The sequence below is a fragment of the Bicyclus anynana genome, chromosome 8 (assembly GCF_947172395.1).
Source record: "Bicyclus anynana chromosome 8, ilBicAnyn1.1, whole genome shotgun sequence".
Taxonomy (NCBI): Eukaryota; Metazoa; Arthropoda; class Insecta; order Lepidoptera; family Nymphalidae; genus Bicyclus; species Bicyclus anynana.
In genome coordinates, this window is record NC_069090.1 from 4,540,685 (window position 1) to 4,554,303 (window position 13,619).

The window sequence follows — 13,619 nt, forward strand, 5'->3', positions numbered from 1 at the left end:
TCCATACTTTGTTGTACGGAGTTATTAGTTAGTATTATACTGGTCATCTATAGTTTATGGTGATAATTAAATCAATGTTTATCATCAATACTATATAATTAAAATTGATATGTGTGTCAGTGATTTTAAAATACATAACTATGTTTTGTCATATGTTTAGAATTACCTTCTTATTTTTGACGGCCTCCGTGGCGCAGTGGTATACGCGGTGGATTTACAAGATGGAGGTCCTGGGTTCGATCCCCGGCTGGGCAGATTGAGATTTTCTTAATTGGTCCAGGTCTGGCTGGTGGGAGGCTTCAGCCGTGGCTAGTTACCACCCTACCGGCAAAGACGTACCTCCAAGCGGTTTAGCGTTCCGGTACGATGCCGTGTAGAAACCGAAAGGGGTGTGGATTTTCATCCTCCTCCTTACAAGTTCTCCCGCTTCCATATAAGACTACATCATCACTTATCATCAGGTGAGATTGTAGTCAAGAGCTAACTTGTAGACAAAAAAAAAAAATATAATTTTTAGTAGGTACTCGATAAATACAAACTAAAACTTTGTATGTTTATTTGTCCGGGCTAATTTCTGGAACTGGACTGGCATTGATAGATAGTGGTCGCTATCTATACTAATATTATAAAGCTGATGAGTTTGTTTGTTTGCTTGAACGCGCTAATCTCAGGAACTACTGAACCGATTTGAAAAATTCTTTCAGTGTTAGATAGCCTATTTATCGAGGAAGGCTATAGGCTACTTATTATCTCCGTATTTCTACGTGAAAGAGAACCACGCGGGTGAAACCGCGCGGCGTCAGCTAGTCAGCAATATATCGTTTATCTACTGAAAAAAATCTTTGTTTCCCGCGGGATTTGTGAAAAACTGAATTTCACTTGGACGAAGTCTGCTATCTTACTAATACTATGCAGATGAAAGATTTGATTGTATGTTTGCATTGATTAGGCTCTGAAACTAGTGTAACTAGTGTGTGGGTACTTTATTATATTTCTAAGGGAATGTGAACAACGAAACCACAAATCATTTGGTAAGTAGGCAATGATATTTTCCTACTAATATTGTAAACGCAAAAGTTTGTATGGATGTTTGGATGTTTGTTTAGATGTTTGATCCTCCTTAACGTTGCGGCTACTGATGCGATTTGGCTGAAATTTGGAATGGAAATAGATTTTACTCTGAACTATCACATAATGCACATAGGCATTATTCATCCCGGAAAAATTAATGATTCCTGCGGGATTTGTGAAAAACTGAAATCCACGCGGACGAAGTCACAGGCGTCCGCTAGCTTAAAATAAATATCAAAGATTAGGTATTAAGCCTCAATCTTAAAATCTAATAAGTTACGGTCGAATTTCAACCTTACAATCGGCCCGGTAGTCATAACTTAATAATAATTAATACAGCAATCATGTATCTATGTATTATGATAATTAATATTGACGGCCGTATCAATAAAAAGTGATATCTCTTCGATCTCTCTGCTTGGGCAATCTTACGTATCTAGACTAGCCGACGCCGGCGACTTGGTCGGCGTGGCATGCAATGATATTCTACATTAGAGATGGGGCACTGGATGAGGTGGACAATTAATGTGGAAAATTGACTTAATTTCATGTAATTGGTTATTAAACAACGAATGATATTTAAATAAATCATCAATCAATCATAAAATCATCATAGATGCGTACGAGTAAGTACATAATTATGTAAGGCACTGATTGTTTGTTAAAAATTTGAAATTGGAACGAAATGCAGCGTTCTTGTCTATGGAATGCGTAATTTTTTTTATTTTTATTGAGTTGCGACTTGCGCCTAAATTATTTTATTTTCTCGCAATCGTAATGAAACCTCTAGTTGTTACACTAGAGGTTTCATTACGATTGCAGGACTAAACCCATTTTAAACTCGGTTTCTATTTAGCGGCCCTCGCCTTACGGCTAGTGGCTTATAAGTACCTCGTCTATAATGGGTCTTATTAGCCCTTTGTACTACTTTTACCTTTTTTTTGTAATTTTCATGTTTTTTTTATCTTATTTGTGTTATGATTTTTTGGCTGAATAAATGTTTTATTATTATTATTATTATTATTACCTATTGATCAGGTTGAAGGAATTTCAAATTTATATGGGACCAATTTTTAATAATTTTTAATAATTATCTCAAAATCGGACCATTTAGTATAAAGTTATGCGTGGTCATACATAAAAAAATCAAGTATGCGAGAACCCCTTTTTTCGTGGGTTGAAAAGTCAAAACTTATTAGACAGCGCCATCTAGTGGGTCGTTTTGAAGTTAAACTAGCGACATCTTTTTCCAATGGCCTGAACTAATTAAGACACGATTATACCACCTTTTCTTTTCACCTAAATTTACGTTACCGCCATCTATTGACCAGTAGTCATATTTTTTGCAATATTAAACTATTAGAATTAATATTTAATATTGTTTTTTAATAATTTATGCAATCTATGATAGTATTAATATACAATAATTATTTTGCAATCTTACATGAGTATTGTGATGTCATTATGAATAGACATAAATTTGGTTATCTTTGTTTTTATTGGTTCACCGGTAATTTTGGTTTACTACATTTCAGCGCCATCTTTTGCCGAGTAGCAATGTAATTACAATTAGACTAAATCACTAAAGATTCATGATGTTGCAATGTCCGTTAATATCCATTGTTTCGCAACTGAACATGTGCAGCTGTGATGTCGCGATTATGAATGAAACCTAGAACTGTGTCAATACGAATATTGTCTTTGGTTCAGATTCAGGTACTTACCTTTTTAAGTCGCAACCCGTTGCAACCTATAGGTACCTACCTACCTAGATTGCGTTTGAGTTTGACTACAATTGACTACAATCACAATCATGCGCTTGACTCCTTTTAAAAATGTTCTTAGGGTATTCATTGCATAACACACTTTTCAAAAAATGTGTACCTTAAGATAATAAAGATAAAATTTATAATCACAATCTGCGATTTTGTTCAATTTTAAGCATTTTCGTCTTGGGTTCCGATACGATGCCGCGTAGAAACCGCCAGAGTTTGGTACAACTAACTTGTAAGTACTTCTTCGAAGAAAGGCTCGCTTCCATCTTAGACTGCATCGTCACTTATCATCAGGTGAGTTGTTGCAGGAACTTGTCATTGAATAAAAACATATGGTCTGAAAAAATACTCGTAGTCATATAGGTAGGTCAATGTGTAGATATGAACAATTAACTACTAGAATGACTCGTCAGCCGGGTTTCCCCGCGACTTATGCATTGTAACATAACATAATAATAGGTACCAGAGGCGAAGTGTTAATGCAAGCTGATTCCCGGGTTACCTTTAAAAATCCGTGCATATTCATTGTAGTATTGTATGTAGATATATGAGAAACCGAAGTTATTATCACCTTACCATTACCTTCATCTAAATTCCATTCTTCGCCACTGATAGGTACCGAACTACCAGATAACGCCCGCGAGTTCTTACGCCCTTAGACTTCCTTAATCCGGCACTGTCGCAAAATCCTTCTTAGTGGAGGTATTCTAACTATAAACTACCTCCCCGCCAAAATTAATTTTTATATGTCAAGCAGTGTTCGAGATAATCGTAATGATCCTTACGCTTTTATTTAATTAAAATAAAAACACAATTGAACTTTTTAAAACTTTTGTCTGACTGTATCTCTTTCTGTTGGTATGGGCTAATCTCTGGAATGGCTAAAGGCTCCATGTTGATGATATTTCAAAATATTGAGCCAAATACAACTCAAAGCCCCCTAGGTGGAGAACATCAAGCGAGTCGCAGGGATTCGCTGGATGTATCCGGATTAGGCGACTCAGGATCGTGTCCAAAGTTTGGAAGTCCATACAAAAGGCCTATATCCTGCATTAGACGTCTATCGACTGATATGATGATGATGATGATGACGATGACGATGATGATGAGACCTCGGACCGCCAGAAAATCATGAGTGATCTTTCGTTTTTATTTGCAGAGTTTGATAAGGGCTCTTCTCGGGCTAAGGCACGTTTAGACCCTCGTTACTTAAACTTTATGCTTTAAGTATGCGATTTTTCATGTATAAGTTTTAAGTTAAGACACGTCACGTAGACACGTCCGTGAACTCACAAGGTTTCACCTGAAAACCAGCGCCACAGCTCGCTGTGGCATCGTGCTGAGGTGGATACCTGTTTTGTCCACGACCAGATATTTGTATGTTCTGTTTGTTTATTTTATTTTATTTTATTACTCGTGTGTGGGCAAATAAAGATATATTCTATTCTATTTTATACTTATAACTTTTTTAAATCAATGTTAAAAAAATAACAAATGTGATGATGAAATAAAAATCCTAGGAGCTTTAAATAAACAATTAATCATTTATATTGTAAGATAAGTAATTTAACCTTTAAATTATTTTTAATTTAAACAAAAATGTTCGCTGTATAATGTTTATATAGAAAACAAAATTTAGGTACATCGTGACCTCATTCGCTGTCCGACTATTAAATAAACATTAAGAAGTACCTGTCTATAATAATAATGTAATCAGTGAGTTGTTCTTACTACTAGATTAATCAGTATCTAATAGATAGATTAGTTAATATCCGGGATGTATTGTTATTAAATAAACGTAGTAGTCAGGGATCCATAGAATATTTTGTACAACTGACTACTAAATGCAAACTAATTTTACAAATGTCAAGCTAATTTTTCGTGAGTAGCTTCATCTCGAGCGATGAGACAATCAACTTTTTTATTTACGAAAATTCTTGATCCTGGGTCAACTGAGTTACCAGGAAATAAAAATTTCTAAGCGTTGGTTCGAGACAATTTACCACGCAATTTGTAGGACATTGTGGCTGTTAAGTTGTTTAACTATTAAATAATCAACATTAAAAAAAACATCTGGTTAGTAACAACTTAATAAAAGCTGTCAATGACAAAGTCAATCAAAAATTGTGAATTTTATCTCGAAAGGATACGAATTACCCACCTGTAACAAGTAATTTAATTGTTAAGGCAAATATAGATTTCTTTGAAAATTGGTTTCATGAGTTTTCCTTCACGTCATCAACCCATATTCGGCTCACTGCTGAGCTCGAGTCTCCTCTCAGAATGAGAGGGGTTAGGCCAATAGTCCACCACGCTGGCCCAATGCGCATTGGCAGACTTCACACACGCAGAGAATTAAGATAATTCTCTGGTATGCAGGTTTCCTCACGATGTTTTCTTTCACCGTTTGAGACACGTGATATTTAATTTCTTAAGAGTTTTCCTTAATTGTCCTAATTTATGGCCAACTTGATGTTTTCTTTCACCGATTGAGACACGTGATATTTAATTTCTTAAGAGTTTTCCTTAATTGTCCTAATTTATGGCCAACTTTCAAATCTATTTCGAATTTAACTTTCAAATTTACTCGGGCCCTAATTATATCATTCGTAGATATAATTAGGGCCCGAGTTTGTATGGAAACTCTTGGAAGTTTCGTCTTTGAAGGGGTTAATACTTTCTCTAAGGGCATCCTGTTAGAATCGGATCTCAGCGAGACTAGTGGACTCGAATGGGGTTTGTGCTTCAACTGGAATCCATCCTGATGTACCCGTGAAGCACTTCAATCTTCACTTTCACTACACTCAGCTTCGACAGTGAAAACGCAGTGTGAAACTTGATTGTATAATCAAGAGATGTTTTATTTATTAAATGTCAAGTTAGCTCTTGACCTGTAGCCATGTAGCATGTCAATTCTCTTTCTACAAACGCAAACGCTTCGAAATTTAAAAAATGTATAGGAATTAGTCAATTACATTCACTATCGACATGTCCGTGATCAAGTTGTCGATCGATTCTGTCGTTCGCGTACATTTTATTAGTTTTCGAAGCATCAGCGATTGTAGAAAGATAAACGAAGTGCCACATGGCTAAGGTCGTTTGTTTGCTATCTTACTTGCAGAGGTACGTGTTTATTCTACTCATCTCTGATGGTGACCACGCGCCATCGTACTAGAGCGCTAAATCTCTAGGCGTTCAATCTTTGTATGTAGGGTGGTATCTAGCCACGGCCGATGCCTACCATCAGACCAGACCTGAACCAATTAACCAAAACCAAAAAACCAAAAAAAAAACCAACCAATAGAAATTATATAATTCTAAACGAACCCGAGCTAGGAATCGAACCCTGTTGTGAACCATGGCACTAACAACTGCATGGGGTGACATCAGCAATACAAGATCCAACCCAAGCATTTTACCCTCTCTCTTAGCCGAGGTGTCAGTATCCGTGGCGTAGTGGTTGATAGCCCAGTGGATATGACCTCTGCCTCCGATTCCGGAGGATGTGGATTCGAATCCGGTCCGGGGCATGCACCTCCAACTTTTCAGTTGTATGCATTTTAAGAAATCGTGAGGAAACCTGCATACCAGAGAATTTTCTTAATTCTCTGCGTGTGTGAAAGCTGCCAATCCGCATTGAGAGGAGACTCGAGCTCAGCAGTGAGCCGAATATGGGTTGATAATGATGATGAATGATGAGTGGTATGCGCGGTGCAATTACAAGACGGAGGTCCTGGTTTCGAACCCGGGCTGGGTCGATTGAGGTTTTCTTAATTGCTCCAGGTCTGGCTGGTGGGGGGCGTAGCGTAGTTCTCTTTCTCGTTTCCTGATACTACGAGGATAAAATATTCACAAATAACGTGACTTTCTGTTAGTAAAATATTTTTTAATATATTTTAAATTTATTTTTCAATAGTACCAGAGACTACCCTCTATAACATCACATACTTTACCTTTTTTAAGTATTATGATGGTAGAGGATATATTTAATTTTTAACCGACTTAAAAAAAGGAAGAGTTTCTCAAATAAAGGCGTATGTTTTTTTAATGCTTGTTACCTCATTACTTGGTCATTTATTAACCAATTATGAAAATTATTTTTTTGTATGAAAAAGTAGTTCCAGATTGGTCTCATTTCATTTTCATGAAAAATGTTTAGTGATTTTATGTTAATATAAAAATAACTGAAATATGTCTTCAAGAGCCTCAATAACTCAACTTTAAGAGCCCCGTTGGTCTATTGTCGTACCCACTCCTAATACAGTCTTTCCCGACTAGTTGGAGGGGAATGGGAATATTGGTCATATTTAAAAAAAAGACAAAAAAAGATATGGTAAGTATTCTTTAAAAAAAAAGTCGATTCCATTTTCATGTTAAAAAGATCAAGATCCAATGGATCACAATCATGTAATCAATCAAAATAAACATGGCACATTTGACGCACAAGCAATTCTTGGAAGTGACCATCCTTTTGTGTTCATGATTACACTTTTTATCGTTCTTAGGTAAGCCAGCTTTAGTAAAAAGTGAACACGGGAAGTCCAAATTGTCTAAATTATATTGAGAAACCAATAAGTTATTGAATAGAATTGCTGAATCAGTATTAACCATTATCCAAATAATTCGCCAAAATCATTAAATAATTGACAATAGATTAATGATTTCCGCTTACAAATGATACTCGAGATCGTTAAATTGATTTGCGTAACGTAAACATAGTTAAGTATTTAATAAGTGACTCAATTTTTATTAAACTACTAGCTGACGCCGCGCGGATTCACCTGCGTGGTTCTCGTTCCCGAAGGAATAGGGGGGTAATATATAGCCTAAAGCCTTTTTCGATAAATGGGCTATCTAACACGGAAAGAATTTTTCAAATCGGACCAGTAGTTCCTCAAATCAGCGCGTTCAACCAAACAAACAAACTCTTCAGGTTCGTAATATTAGTATAGATTAGCTGACGCCGCACGGTTTCACCCGCGTGGTTCTCGTTCCCGTAGGAATACGGGAATAATATATAGTCTATAGCCTTCCCCGATAAATAGGCTATCTAACACTGAAATATTTTTTTCAAATCGGAGCAGTAGTTCCTGAGATTAGCGCGTTCGATCAATCAAACGAACAAACAAACTCTTCAGCTTTATAATATTAGTATAGATTTGAACGCCCTGACTGTAAGGCACTCGAGTATGTATAGGGTCAGCGCCTTCTAGAATATGAACCCTTAAACTCGTCAGGGACGGATCTCCGTATGCTCCTGACATTCTTAAGCCATTTAGGTTCTTTGTACCTCTCACTTTTGACCCACTTGTGCATATTCCCATTGTTGTAAATTCATTTAATATATTTTTATTCGTGATAGCCCAGTAGACCTCTGCCTCCGATTCCGGAGGGTGTGGGTTCGAATCCGGTCCGGGGCATGCACCTCCAACTTTTCAGTTGTGTGCATTTTAAGAAATTAAATGTCACGTGTCTCAAACTGCGAAGGAAAACATTGTAAGGAAACATGCACACCAGAGAATCTTCTTAATTCTCTGCGTGTGTGAAGTCTGCCAATCCGCATTGGGCCAGCGTGGTGGACTATTGGCCTAAGCCCTCTCATTCTGAGAGGAGAATCAAGTTCAGCAGTGAACCGAATATGTATTTATAACGAAACGTCTCGAGACGAACATGGCGAAACTATATGGGTTCCTTGTTGACTATGGAACCCTAAAATAATCCCCTGCTGGGAGTCCAAAATGAAAGTTGTAGATTGTTTTCATTGAACGACAAGTTAGCTCTGAACCCGTTCTCGCCTGGGCCTTTAGCCGTTGGCACGCGATTATCTTTCTACAAACACTTCAAAAACTGGATCACGTGACCTGTCGATAATGAATGTCATTCCCATGATTTTTTTAATTTTCGAAGCGTTAACGATTGTAGTGCTACATGGCTACAGGCCCTGATGCTTAGCGATACAACCTAAGACGGCAGCGGGCTATATTAAAAAAGGTATAGAATACGACTGACCCTTAAAAAATTAAAGGTATGACCCTCATGACCTTTTAAAAAATTAAAGGTATAGGTATAGGGGTCGGACTCATCACCAGGGATGGTGCTTCGATCGCCACCCCCTGGACTATTTTCGTACCCACCCTTGTACAGTCTTTTGCGGACTAGTTGGAGGGGAACGGGAATATTGGTCATATTTACAAAAAATGGCAAATATTCCTTGAAAAAAAAATTATCGTGCAATGCTGATTATCAGCTGGAGCCGCTGACCAGATGCCGGCACGTACAAAGCCCACACAACCTGAAAATGTGGCAATTATAAGCCTTCATTCGCACGAGATCTTTTTTAACGTCCGTTCAAATACAACAAATGCATCCCCAAGTATATGTTCACACTGCAGCGTTTTAAAAACACGACCCTTTTTTGGAGCAGTGTTGCATTTTCAATTTTGGTGTCGGAAATAGACCTTCATTTAACTTCATACTAAATTTAAACGCTTTTTCAACGTCCGTTAAAAAACAAATACTTGTTGCCATGTCTTTCGGTTTTAAAGTCATTTATAAGAAAAAAATAAGTTAATATTTACATATATGATGTATAAACGCCCGCGACCTCAACCGCGTGGAATTTAGTTTTTCACAAATCCCTCGGGTACCATGGTTTTTTCCGGGATATGCGTTAGTCAAGAGTGAAATCTATTTCCATTCAAATTTCAGCCAAATCGCTTCAGTAGCTGCAGCGTTAAGGAGGAACAAGCATACACACACACATAAACTTTCGCCTTTATAAGTGTGATAAAACCAGTAATTGTTATTAATTAATTATAATTGTATGTAAACAAATATTCGCAAACAGGAATCGAACCCATGTTTATTACCGTTTACGTAGCAGAGGTCATCGATATTAAAGTACTTACGTCAGTTTGAACCATTTAAAAACAAATGGAGTTTTTTTTTTTTTATGAGGCTTTTGTCGGTGGGTTTTTTTAAAGAAACTTTTGTCGTTGTACATTCTTTTTTTTTTATTTGTTACAAGTTGTCTACAATCTCACCTGAATGGTAAGTGATGATGCAGTCTAAGATGGAAGCGGGCTAACTTGTTAGGAGGATGAAAATCCACACCCCTTTCGGTTCCTACACGACATCGTACCGGAACGCTAAATCGCTTGGCGGTACGTCTTTGCCGGTAAGGTGGTAACTAGCTGCGGTCGAAGCCTCCCACCAACCAAAAATTCATCATGATCAGTGATTTTTAGGCACGATACGCCTCCCTCCTAACAGAGGAGATATGGAGATTAGTTCCATCACGTTGCTCCAATGCAGGTTGGCGGGTAAGGTTTTTTGACGGCCTCCGTAGCGCAGTGGTATGCGTGGTGGATTTACAAGACGGAGTTCTTGCGTTTGAACCCCGGCTGGGCTGGCTAAGCTGGTTGAGGTTTTCTTAATTGGTCCAGGTCTGGCTGGTGGGAGGCTGTGGCTAGTTACCACCCAAGCGATTTAGCGTTCCGTTACGATGTCGTGTAAAAACCCAAAGGGGTGTGGATTATCTTTCTACTCCAAACAAGTTAGCCCGCTGCCATCTGAGATTACAACATTACTTACCATCAGGTGAGATTGTAGTCAAGGGCTAACTTGAAAAGAATAAAAAAAGGTGGTAATGTGTGTTAATGATCACAATGAAATGTTATCGTTCACTAAGTTTGAAGTATGTTAATTGACGTATACAAAATTGAGATTCTATGTAACATATGTCATCCGATGCCAACTGACAACCCTTCGTGGATATCATACAGTAGGTAGATGAGATTTCTCAGATGATTTGACGTTTATTTTAATAAGTTGCTATTAAATACCAAATTAGTGAATAGGTTAGCTGAAAGACACACGGTTAAACGTATTCACAGCTGCATGAAGGTATAATAACAGTAAAATTTTCTAAGAAAAAAGAAAAGTGAAGTATTTTGAAGCCTGAACCAGGACTCAAACCCCGCCCCGTGACACATGGGCTAACCACTGGACCAGCGCGGCAGTTCCAACAAATCGAACAAAGAAACTTTTTTTTGCTGTAAAAATAAAAATATACCTCTATAATATACTAAAAATTCCATTGCTAATTTTATTGTACTATTATCATAATTTGCAATTTCTAAACAATCAGTTCACTTAAACGTAACAACAAAGGCCATTGCGTAGCAGCAGAGGTAGCTGTCTCATCGGACGATCATATTAAGGCGCGTTTGCGTTAAGCTAGTTCTTGCCTATGACGTCACAGTTGTATTCAAGTAACTTTCACACATTTTTTTTAAACAACTGTTATTTATCACCCATTATAAGCCATCACTTATTTTAAATTAAATTAAATTTATATTTAATTAAGCCTTATTGTTCGTTAAAGCAAGATTACGCGGTTGTATATCTGAATAAAACTAAATTTAACATTCCAATATTAAAAAAAATTGCTGTGAGCTCGCAAGATGGTACACTTACCATCTACTAATTTGAGATTGAATTGAGATAACCAGGAAGTGTAGGTAGTACTTTAACATTTCTTCTCATCTCTTTTCATCCTTTATCAGTTTCAGTAGGTCATATATAATGGCGATGCCAACAATCAGATTTTGAAAATTATAAATCATCTAATATGACAAAGTGCCAAGTCATTAAAACTAATATAATTATGACCAAGAAATCAGTTCAATAAAATTGACATTTATTTGAACTCCATGGCCAAAAGCTTGCAAAAGCAACAATCTTGTTTCATAACTAAAATTCAGTTTATTTATTTGCACAACACTATCCGTAAGCGATTGCAGCCATTAATTCACCGATTCAACTCCAAGCACAATCAGTTTGCATTTTAAATGCAAGTTGGTTTTTCCGCCGTTCAAGTTGCATGCAACTCTCATGCAAAAACACTTGCTCAATGGGAACGCGGCTTAAGTATTTCCATGCGTTTGCCATTGACAAGTTGGAATTAAAAGCGATGCAGATAAACGCTCCTCGTCAAGCCATTCTGCCGCAAGACGTCGCAGATCACGGTCAAATGACAACAATATATTACTTAAATAAATAAATAAAACTTAATAAAATAAAATAAATAAAATAATATTAAGTGACTTGTAAAAGTGTGTTAAAAAGTGTGTGATTGGTGGTAAACTTTTGGGTGCGTTTTTCTCTTTCGGGTAAGTTTTAGATAATTCGCTTATGTCTTATTTGTTTTATTTACATAAATAACGTGTGTTTATTAAGTTATAGCCAAAACTAATAAAACAAAATTTAACAACGAAATATTTATTGCCATACCTACAATGGATACGAAAATATAAAAATACAATTTCAATTAAAATATTGGTTTTCATAATTTATATTTTTAACGCATAGAAATAAACATTGTAGCTACGAGTATTTATACCTTAGCAATAATCTATACTTATAATGTAATAATTATTTGGATTTCATCCATATTTCGTAGGGTAGGTTAGGTTAATTATATTATTTAATCGTCATTAGTGGGATCCTACCTTTATAAATATCCGCAATAATTTTGCATTATTTTTCCAAGTTATACGCATTAATAAGAGTTTGTTTGGTTGAACGTGGTAATCACAGAAACTACTGGTTCAAATTGAATTCTTTCTGTTAGATCGACACGATCGATACACGCGATTAACTCGAGAAAAACCACAGGGCACTGTTAATTATAAATAATTGTGATAGACATGAGTAATTTATTAAGTGTGCATGTAATAAATTACTTATTAGATTATTAAGGTTTTATATAAATACTAAATTTTTTAGTAGCAGTAGTTTTAGTTGTCTAATAGTAGTAGAGCACCTTTGGTATGGATCTCGACCGGGAAAGTACTACCTCCGTTCATATTTCTGACGCCAAGCATTCCAATCTGAAAGGTTTGGTTGCTGGAGAATTTACATGTACAATTGTACATAGAACATATACAATTGTACTCTTCCTTGGGTCAGGTTGACAAGTACAGGGCAGGGTATATAGAAGGTACTGCATTGCATGCTGCAAAGTGCAGTCATAGTTTTCTACATACTATCAGGATATTTGTTTAATCCAATAACTGTTGCAATAAATAAAAAAAAAAAACAAGTATATTAAGAGACCAAGCTTTTGTGTTTTTGGGGACAATCTCTGCTGCTACTAAACCGATTTTGTAAATTCTTTATTATTAGAGAGCTACATTCAGCGAGTAACAGAAGTTACATTTTATCTCTGTAGTCTTCTGGGATCGAGACGTATGCGGGTGAAACCGCATGGCGGAGCCAGTAGCTAATAAGTAGAAAAATAATGCAAGTCCTTGAAAACGTTGCCAAATTACCTACTCTTAAAATATTAAACTTTATACATATATAATTTCGAATGCGAATGTGTTGCTGGTGATTGAAATATTTCACAATTTCGTAGAGAGTAACCTGAGGTAGCGAGGACCAATCATGTTGTACTTATATTTTTGGTATTTGTTTTGTTGTACGTAATCAAAGATATCCAATTTCTTCTTTCTTTCTGTATATGTCAAATATTTTAAAATGCGTAATTACATTGTTATTTATTTTTTATTGTTTGGGTAACTTATAGATCTCTTAAAAGGCATTTTAGTAATAGGAAAAATTTATAAATAAAAAAAACTTTAGCTGATAACTATTTTTATAGATTATTATTAGAAAATCTAACTAGAAGTATCTTACTAGGTTAAGTTGAAGATTGTTTTTTTTTAATTGTTTCATGTTTGATATTGTAGGGTTTAGCTAGTTATAGTA

At 36.2% G+C, this 13,619-nt stretch overlaps 1 protein-coding gene across 1 annotated transcript in view; it reads left to right on the forward strand.

The window, feature by feature from the left end:
- Window positions 1-11,834: 11,834 nt before the first annotated feature.
- The window catches only part of LOC112042790 (putative fatty acyl-CoA reductase CG5065), a 44,559-nt gene continuing 42,774 nt past the window's right edge, over window positions 11,835-13,619 (forward strand). The window contains exon 1 of the mRNA XM_024077950.2: window positions 11,835-12,019. The gene's annotated coding sequence lies outside the window, so the exon portion shown is untranslated. The remainder of the gene's footprint in view (window positions 12,020-13,619) is intronic.